This window comes from Elaeis guineensis, chromosome 5 (genome assembly GCF_000442705.2).
Source record: "Elaeis guineensis isolate ETL-2024a chromosome 5, EG11, whole genome shotgun sequence".
Lineage (NCBI taxonomy): Eukaryota > Viridiplantae > Streptophyta > Magnoliopsida > Arecales > Arecaceae > Elaeis > Elaeis guineensis.
Window position 1 is genome coordinate 15,208,360 of NC_025997.2, and position 10,773 is coordinate 15,219,132.

Sequence of the window (10,773 nt, forward strand, 5' to 3'; positions counted from 1 at the left end):
AAGGATGAATGCATATAAGAATGAAATTGAACTACAGGTTATTCTTTATCTGCTTATAGCAAAAATATTGAGAATCCAAGGAACAATGATACAAAAATTATAAATTTTTCAACGCAATGTATTGGACTATAATTTCAATTAGTTTTATTATAAAAATTATAATATGTTGTATGGACATACATTGATCAAGTTGATTTAGCTTGGAGCTAACTAGAAACCATCTCAATCCCCATCAGAATCGTAATTGAACCAGTTGAAGTTGGAACACCCAACCCAATGTAATAAAGATCAAACTGGTATGGGATGGTTCTCATATTCTCTTTTTTTTTTTAAAAGAAAAAGCAAGTAAATTATTGATTTCATTCAAAAACAGTATGAAGACTTCATCCTCAACAAATATAAAAGAAGTTATCATAAAAGATATTTACTAAAATAACATCAACTAAAATATAAAAATAACAACCTTATATTTTGTATAAAATAAAAAAATGAAGCTATTTATAATACAAATTATAAATTAACAAATGAAGAATTTCGTGCCCATAAACTTAGCCACAAGATTATTCTACAAATGTCAAAAATTTAATGGAGATTATAAAGATACAAGGAAGAGATTGATGAAATTAAGGGCGTGTTTGGTTCACGATTGAAATTGATATTGGAATGAGAATAAAAATGACCGCATCTCCTAACACGTTTGGTTTGTGATCGAAATCGGAATCAGAATTAGAATTAAAATAAGATTTGAATATTAAATAAGAGTAGGAATTAGATTTGAAAGATTTAAACATTCTTATTATCTCTTGAAATCGGAATGGGAATAAAATTCCTCTCAACTAAATGGTTCGAATAGGAGTCATTTCTTCCCATTCTCGTTGCAGAGTTTAACTCTCTAAACCAAGCATGCGCTAAGATTATCCAAATGTTCAAATAGGCAAAGTAAATATTTAATCAAACCTATTTATCCAAAAATAGATGGAATAGATAATATTAACCATTATGAACGAAGATCTTTAATGGCACAAACTCTAACCCATTAAGTGGGTATTTGGTTGGGAGGAGTGGGGATCTAGAATCGAAATCGGAATGGGTGACTCCCACTCCAACCGTTTGGTTGGAAAGAGTCCCATTTCGATTCCGATTTCGGAGTGGAATGGGAATGGATCAATCTATATAGAATTCAATCCCTATTCTTCTCTATGGATTTAATTTTTATTTCAATTTCGATTCCAATTCCGATCACGAATCAAACACTTTGGAAGATTTAGTCATTTTGATTTCGATTCCAAGTCATTCCCATTCCCATTTTGATTTCGATTATAAATCAAATACCCCCTAAATTATGTGTGCATACGGATTGTCAAACGGGTCTGATAATTGCTAGATCGGGTCGATTATCTGGTCCATTAATGCAAACACGATCCAACAGTCCAATCCAATATAAAACCCAAGCCTACACAATGCAATAAAAATGATTTGATTCAGTCCTTATGCTGACCCAAATCCATGTGCACCTCTAATATGTTGTATAATTTTTTTTAAAAAAATTGTATGGTCAAATATTGTACCTTTTATTACAGTGTTGAATGCTGATTTCATCGCCAGTGCATATGCTAAGTTGTTTATATCCTCGCAAGTACATGCAAAATGAATTAACTCAAGTACCTGATACAAGGGTAATAATTTAGTACCACAGTGGGAAAAATAAAACAAGTCTTTTTTTTTTTTGGTAAAGAAATAAAACAAGGCTTTCGATGAATAGCATAATACAGTCATTTTTTTTAAGAAAGATATAATTAGATATTCTAAAATATATGAGAAACAACAGAATGATCATCTTTGCAGACTCTCAGCAAAATCTATCTCTCTCTTTCGAAAAGTATGCCACCGCCTTGAGATCATGATGGTTAGTTAAATTTTCTATCCTTTTCACTTCTAAGGCATCATCCACATCAAATTCACGAATAATTCTATTTAAAAAAGATCGGGCATCACTGCTAAAGTTTGGGACCTCCATGAATTCCAGCAACCATTTAACCTGCAAGAAACCAATCCGTACCAATTTAACTAATGGAGCCTAAATAACCACGACACATCAATGTTATTGTATTTATTATATCAAAAAAAAATGTTATCGTATTTATTTAGGGTCAATCCCACAAATTCGTTCATGTTAGTTATTGGAATATTATTATCTATTCGATATATCAAGTATCGGTACATTTCTCAAATCATATATTAGTGCTAAATTAATCCCTATATTAGACGTATTAAGATAGTGACAAGATGGCATTGATGTGAGAAATTATTGTCGGGACCATGGTCAGATAGATCGCTCAAATCCCATGGTGGATAACATGCCACAATAACCCTTGTATTTCATGAATTTTTGATTGTGCATTGTCCACCATGTGCTCCGAGCTTTGTGCTGGTCCACCTAGGTGTGGTCCAGGCAATAATTTATCCATCGATACGGAGTCTAATATCAAGATGGCATACCATACGTCAATCAATGGATAATAATGGTCTCTTTCTGTGAAAACTCTGATTGAGTGGGGTAGAAAGTGTGGCCTTACCATCCTAGATGATGATGCAAGTCCGGTGGCCAGCCTTTTCCTCGGCCTAGAGAAAGAAAGGGCTGCTCAAGCAATCTCCTGGTAAAAGAAGGTGCCATGGACCAGCTCGAGGAAGATGGCAAGAGAGTCAGTTCTAAGTTTCTAGTAGATAAGCTAAGACTCACCTGGTAATGCTGGGAAAGAAAGGGAGGAACTAAAAGGTGATGGTCTAATAAAACATAAACCAAAACTAGTAGTCAACACAGACTCTAAAGATAATAAATAAGCATATTGGTTGTACAATGAATTCATGAGACAAGTTGGCTCTAATATTTGGAAGCAAAATTTAGCTAGAAGTGTATCTTGTCCAAATCAAATTATAAGGATTTGTCTGCAGCGAGTCTACAATTGCTCAGATAAAAAGATTGTTTGCTATAAAGATGATTTGTTGCTCCAAGGCTAAACAATCTAGAATGATCAAAATAGAATGACCCATTTCATTTGATTAGGCTAGGATGCGTTGCTTTCTATGATTTGATGGTGCAACTGGCTCAGAAGGAATGCAAGAGTCTTCCATAAAAAGTCCAGACTTTTTAAGAATGCTTATAACTCCATATACTTTCATGCTAAACACGACGAGTTCTTGTTCAAAAAATGGAGAAAAATATCTCCACTGATATTGAGAGTGCTGTGGATATCTCTCTTCCGTGTCTGTTTTGCTTTTCCTCTCTTAACTTTCGTAGTTTTGTTCTGTTTCATTAAATTCAGATTAGGCTTCGGCGTAATTCCTTTTGTCAGAGAAAAGAAAAAGAATGTCCCATTTCAAGTGATTGTATGCGAAACTGTACTTTTTCGCAGCCAAGATTATGGCGAAAGCATTTTATTGACTTGGTTAGAAAGCAACTAACAGTATCTAATCCATTTTTTTTATTTTAGGTCACCGTATCCGAGCCTGTTTACTTGTGTATGGTAACGAGCTATTTGCTTGAAGTGAGGATACTTATTTACTGTTGCATTCTTTTTTTTTTTTATAGCCAATTTGTTCATCGCAATCTACAATCCAAGTAGCACTACCCTACATCAATCTTTTTTTTTAACTTTCGTAGTTTTGTTCTGTTTCATTAAATTCAGGTTAGGCTTCGGCGTAATTCCTTTTGTCGGAGGAAAGAAAAAAGAATGACCCATTTCAAGTGATTGTATGCGAGACAGTGCACTTTTCTCAGCCAAGATTATGTTGAAAGCATTTTATTGACTTGGTTAGAAAGCAACTAATAGTATCTAATCTTTTTATTTTTCCCTTTAGGTCATCGTATCCGAGCCTTTTTACTTATGTATAGTAACAAGCTATGTGCCTGAAGTGAGGATACTTATTTACTGTTGCATTCTATTTTTTTATAGCCAGTTTGTTCATCGCAATCTACAATCCAAGTAGCACTACCCTACATCAACCTTTTTGTATAAAAAAATAGTTTATATGAGATTGCATTCTCGAAAAAGTAAACATGTGCTTGTAGAGATTTTATCAGTGGCATTAAGTCTTAGACTTCTATGTATTCTGGCCATAGCTCATATTCTGTAGCTAATTGGAGGTGCAAGCCAAAGAATGGAAGCAGTTTGACCTTGTAGTCGGCAAACTTGGGTCCAAATTCTGGAACTCCTAAGAACCAACATGGAGGGATTGATGGCACCAACAAACCCAGACGAGGCTAATTCTGAAACAATGATATGAAGTTCACCATTAGTACATATTCAACATTTGATATTTACTGTTGGAAGACAATTGACTGCCACAAGTTTATCGTCGAAAGTAGGAGAGTCTGAATCTCATCAATACTATTCTGATGATGCTGAGACCACCTTCAGAAGCCAACAGATGGTGCCTAAGTCATTGGAAAAGAATTTCCAGAAGGCTTACACATGATGCAATCAAAACTAAGATGGACTCCATTATATAAGAGTGTTGTCCCACCAATCATCTGAAGACTCTAGAGCATTGTTCAAAGATCATGGAGCCGAATCCGATCTTGAAGATATAGATTAGGGTATTCGACATTAAACCTATCACCATTAGACAGCACCAAAAGGTAGACCTATCATCATTAGATGTTGTTCAATGGCAATATAATTACTGTCTAAACCCTTCCAAGGTAATTAGTTCAACATCAGAAGAAACCATCTTCTAAAAGCTCACCATAGTTAATAAGCATCAAGAGCTTATTTTTTGACTTATTTTCTAATTTTGAGGATATAATCAATCCTATTACTTGTAAGAGATCCCAGAGTCTATGAATACGCATTACATATCCCCTCTATTCGTCAATCAACAAATGTTGCTTGCTCCTAAGTGCAACTTAACTCATGTTTGCCCCAAAGTATTTTTCTGCACGGTGGATTTTGTTGCAAGTGTTGGTTAATTTCCGAGATTGGTGGCGAGGCTGGTTCATGGAATCCTTGGTTACAGCGTACTACAACAACATCAATTGGTGGAGTCCTTATTATCTACGAAGCTCTTGGTAGTGAAGTGAGAAGTTAAAGTTATACTCTATATAGTTTAGTTCTCTAGGTTTTCTTAGCTTTTATACTTTTTAAATTTATTTTTTATTTTTTTTCTTACAAGGCTAGTTAAATTTTTGCTTAATAGTTAGATTATTGCTTAGCTAGTCCATGTTAGTTAGCTTTGAAGCAAATATCTCTGTTTGTTAATTTAAGCATTATATTTGTTATAAAAATTATTATTTTATCGCAATGTGATTCAAAATCTAATTGAAGAAAGAATAAAAAAATATATCATGCATCATATGGAGCCGATATTAATGATGAAAATTTCTTAGAGGTTCAGCTTGCTCACCGTTCTCCTCCGCTTGCCATATCGGTGTCAATATTAATGATAAAATTTTTAAAATTAATTACTTGATTTGCTTATCACTATAGTTAGACTTTAGATAGTTTAATTCATTAGTTATACTCTAGATGGTCACAGATATAGTTCTTTAGTTCTTTAGTTTTTTTACTTGTAAATTTAGTTGAATTTTTGCTTATTAGTTAGATCATTGCTGAGCTTGTTCATGTTAGTTAGCTTTGAAGCTAATGTCTCCATTGGTTAATCTAAACCTTCCATTTCTGATAAAAATTATTATTTTATTACATTGCATTTCAAAATTTTATTAAAGAAAAAAAAAAAAAAAGAGTACCTCGAGAACCATATGGAGCCAATATTTATGATGAAAGCTTCCTACAGCTTGCTCATGGTTCTTTGTTTGCCATGTGGATGTCAATATTAATGATAAAATTTTAAAAATTAATATTTAATTTATTTTATCGCTGTCTTGTATTTAATGAATAGCCAGAAAAGGAAGAAAAAAACAAAAAGAAAGAGAGCCGTTTCCTGCCCATCCCGCGGTTCGTACGCTCGTACATAATGAGAGACGATGACCCACGCAGACATGAACGGTCGCTAGACGTGATCATTCACCTAACCCACCCTTCGACCGCGGATATCAACACCAACACCAATCGACACGGCGAGAAGGAGAGATGCGAGGAGCTTCATCACCTCCGTCAATCCTCCGGTGGATGGGAGATGGCATCACCAGCCTTAATTGGAGCATGCCAAGCTCCATCTTCCGGTGGCCATCGTTCGACCTCTCCGGGCTCACCCCAAGCTGGGCCGGCACGGTGTCACAGTGGCCGGGGATCGGCTTTTCCTTCGTCGACAGCATCCTTTGGACCCTCGTCGTCGCATTCGAGACCCTCGCCTTGGTGGTCACCATGTGTCTGTTCTTTGTCTTCTGTGGTTGCAGCATTTGAGCTAGGCTCTACGGAACACAAATGGTGAGGCACAAACTCATATAAGAAAACTTGTTGTCTTAGAGAATTTGGAGAGAGCATATATTGTTTGTGTTTGGTTCCGTTTGTTTTATATGTTGGAAATCCAAATCCCCTCCTTCAGGAGTTAAGACTAGGCATAATTACAACTTCGAAATTATGGCAGCAGATTCGGTCCTTATGCAGAAATTTACATATAGGATTAACGGGTCGTTTTATGATCGGTAATGTCACATTATTCGATCTGAAATGGAAGTGACACAAATTAGAAATCTCAATATTCTTGCAATCAGAACTCTGATTCATGGATGGCAGTCTAAATATGCTGGTAGATTAGGGTCAGCTTTGCCATTGTAGTTGCTTAGGTTGGAATGATCCACTTGATTGCACTGATAGCAGGCAAAGTGTTTGCTGAATTTATCGTTCCAAAATTAGTTCAAGTCCATTGTGAGTTCTGATGACTGGGGATAGTATTATGGGTTTAGGCTGATGTTAGTGGCGAGAATCCATTGCTCCTGTATCATAAAATGAACTTGTAAGTTACAAAGGTCTGATAATGAACCCTTACTTGATTCCCTTTAGTTTAAGGGTGACTTTCCCCTGTTTCCAGTATGGTATTTTGATCGTACGAGGCAAAGTTGTCCTTTTGATCAGTGGGTGGTGATGGTCTTTTGGCAACAACCTAATAGATGGTGATGCAGAGAAACCTTAATCCAGGAGGAATGATCTCAGTTTCTCGTTCGGATGATGAAGTCCTCCAAATCAAAGATTGTAATTTATCCAGACTCTATGGACAAGGGCTATGAACTTTGATGGGATTCAGCAAGAGTCTAGTATAGGTTGATAACAACAAAGTGCAAGGGGTTGAGATTTCTGGGGATTCTATGTTCCTCCAATATAATATTATTGTCAGTGTTAGTCTTTGGAAGGCAGCAGATGGCATTAGTATGGTGGCACCTCCTTTGCACAGATATAGTGAGAATGCAAAATACGGAACCTATTGGCATAAATTCAATACCACGACATATAGGAATGATCTAGCTTCGAAGTAAAAGCTTTCAAACTTTTTGAAGCCTTCACGCTTCCGTCTCTTGGAAAGGACATGGGTCGGCTTATTCATTGTTTATTTATTTATCTACAAGAGTTGATTAAGGAGATCTAGATTATATGATTTTAAGTTGATATTCTAAGTAGGTGGGCTACAAAAAAAGGAGCTAGCAACTGTTCAAAAAATCATTAGAGATGCTAATTTTGCCAGCTAAAAAAGTCTCTTGGTGTATGCACACTTGTTCTAGAGTGTATATTTGAATGCCATCTGGGAATTCAAAGTATTGAAGGAGTCTACCTAGTTTTTTTCCCAAGTTACTGCCTTTAAGCCTCTTTGTTTCTACCACTTATTACTTTATTATACACATTATACAAAATTATCAAGGGGAACCTGATCCGAGTTTGATTGAAGAAGAAAAGATGCTAAAAATCCACTCGTTCACATCCTCTAACCCTCCCAAATAATATGACTAAATAAAGATTGTGACTTGTTTTATGCATGTGATATTTTATTTTATTTTTGAGCAAAAGGAATCAGATGAAATGAACAGTGCTGAAGCTATGCTTGCAGTTGGTGAGACCCATGAAACAGGATCAAGCCATGTAGGCTTATTTGCTGAAGCAATCACACAAACAGAACACTTGCATGTGCTGCGGGAGCAGGGCGATCCGGAAGCTTGCCAGTATTTGTGGTGTGGGTTTTGTAATCTTAATATTTGGTAATGATGCTGGGAATTTTGTGCATGGACGCAATTGAGATGATGTTTCAATAAAATTATTTTGGACCCATTTAGTTCGTAAAATTTTTTTTTTTTTCTATTAACTTTTCATGAGATTACTTTTTAAGAATATGATTTTGACATATTTAATTGAACATGGGAAAGTGACTTCTTTCAAAATGATTTATGTTAGATTGAGCATTTATTTTTTGAAAAAAAAAATATATATATATAAACTATCTAGCATCTCAAAAGGTCAAAAAAATAAAATATCCCATAAGGCTCATGGGCAGGTCAAGCTTTGATGCTAAATCTAGTCATTAGTATGCTCAGTGATGTAGGAGATGACCTAATCAGCGGTATTAACATTAGATCATAATAATTTATTACATTAATATAATACTAATATATTAATATTATATTATTATTTTTGGTACAAACATGTATTCACATCGATCTAGCATGAGTCATCCCAAAAGATCAAAAAATAAAATATCCTACAACGCTCGTGGGCATGTCGGGCCCTGATGCCAGATCTAGTCACCAGTACGCTTAGTCACGTAAGAGGCGATCTAATCAGTGGTATTATTTATCTCTCGAAAGACGTGTTGAGCAGAAACCACCGTGAAGTCCCTAAGGTAGATCCGAATATCGTGGAGGGGGTGGGTATCTAGTTGCGTTGCTCTGAGCTTAGCCTATCATGGTGGCACAGTTGCCCTCAATAATGATCCTCTCAGTTCGTAACTCCTGTCGGACATAGACAATATTAGTCCAAACGGTGCGAAGCTCTGCACTTGGTATGCAAGGCTCAAAGAGATGTGATCCCTCGATCACCAGTAATTTAGCATTCGACCTCTAGATGGCAAAATCGGCACCACTTCTACCATCTTAGACACTGCCATTAAAATTTATCTTGATATACTCCGAAGGTGGGGGTTCTCAAAAAATAGAACTAACCCTCGGGATCACCATAGAAGTAGCATGCAAGTCCTAGGAATCAGAGACATCGAGGGAGGGACCAAACAGTGTGAAGCGGCTATACTCGATAGCCAAACACAATGCTGAGCGGGTACCATCTTTGCTTTGAAGGATCAAGCTGTTTCTAAAGAGCCAGATCTGATAGGTGACATATGTTATTCTTCTCTCTAGGCATTGGTCGACCCCTCAACAATACTCTGATGAATTGCATTTAAGAAGTGGGTCAGCGAAAGAACAATGCTCACCTCCCATGACTGACCACCCATCCTCCTCCAGATCAACCTTGCTCTTGAGCAATGCAAGAGGTTATGTTTTATCAACTCATCCTTCAACCCGCAAACTGGCTAGGAGACCGCAAGCTCCATTCCTTTGTCCCTGAGTAGAGTGCGCCTTTGAAGTCAGTCCTAGACAACTTTCAAAAGAAGAATCTCATCCTAGGATGAGTAGCCACTCACTAGATCTAGGCTGTCTTAATACTGATACTAGCCGCAGGCCTATATATCGTAAAAAAATCTCTCATGAGAGCTCTCAGGCAACAAAAATATAATAAATTTATTCATACATATAAATATAATATTCAATATAATATTATATTCATATAGATATTATGTTATATTAATATAATTAGAAATATATCACTATTCGGTATTTTATTTCAATTATCTATTGATATTTTATAGAGTTTCAGTGCTGAATTTTAAAAGAATACTTTGGAAAGAAAAAAAATTAAATTTCTATTCAATAAAAAATATTAAAATTTATCTTCTTTATGAATTTTTATTTTTGATGAAATATAAAAAATATCTTTTTATAAAGTAATTTTTTTAAAAAAATTTAATCAAATAAAAAAATTTCCCCACACTCCTCACTTTTGGTGAACCAAGCGAGTCCTTCTAGCCGTATTGTTTGTTGGGAGAGGTCTAGCTTTGTAAAACTGGCTTTTGTAAATTAGTCATTATGTTGTTATAATGACTACAATAATATACGCAATCATGCATACGTGCATACGAGCATATGTACTACTTCATTATAATAAACGTTATGTTACAAGAATACAAACTGCCATTCAACATCACACGGCTCACCACCCCTAAAATATTTCTAATTCAAATCTTTGTGCGGAAGTGGGTGGGGGGATTCTATGGTGTTGCTGGAGTTTGGTTGCAACAAATTATTGCCAATTCGCACAACTCATTGCTAATTAGCGCAACCCATAATACCCACCCGCCCAAAATGTAGGATCAAAAAAGAAAGTCCATGTTGACGAATACACATGGCTTTGTACACGATCATTGATTTGATTTCTTTGCATTTGAAAGGCGTTCTACGTTCTATAATCTATACTTCTAGTGATGTCATTTACTAGAAACCCAATGCAACTTGGATATCCAAACTATTCTCATCGTCTTCTCATAAACCTGGTCTTGATATATAGGGGTTGAAGTTTGTTTATCTGCATCCATCTCCCTTTACATAAGGTGAAATGCATTTATTCTGGTCTTCCTACTGCTAGCTTGATGACCTCTTCTTAACACAAGCAAATTAATGGACACACGAGGATTGATTAGGAGAAGAAAGAAAGAGTCCAGTGGATAAGTGAAGACAACCTGCTCAACAGCCGACCAACCAGCTACCACCAGGAGATCCAT

The 10,773-nt window shown here is 35.8% G+C and overlaps 1 long non-coding RNA gene across 1 annotated transcript; it reads left to right on the forward strand.

Moving 5' to 3' along the window:
• Positions 1-5,967: 5,967 nt before the first annotated feature.
• LOC109505859 (uncharacterized) lies at positions 5,968-8,214 on the forward strand. The gene is made up of 2 exons (XR_002164776.3): positions 5,968-6,386; positions 7,999-8,214. It is a non-coding gene; the product is annotated as an uncharacterized lncRNA (long non-coding RNA).
• Positions 8,215-10,773: the final 2,559 nt, after the last annotated feature.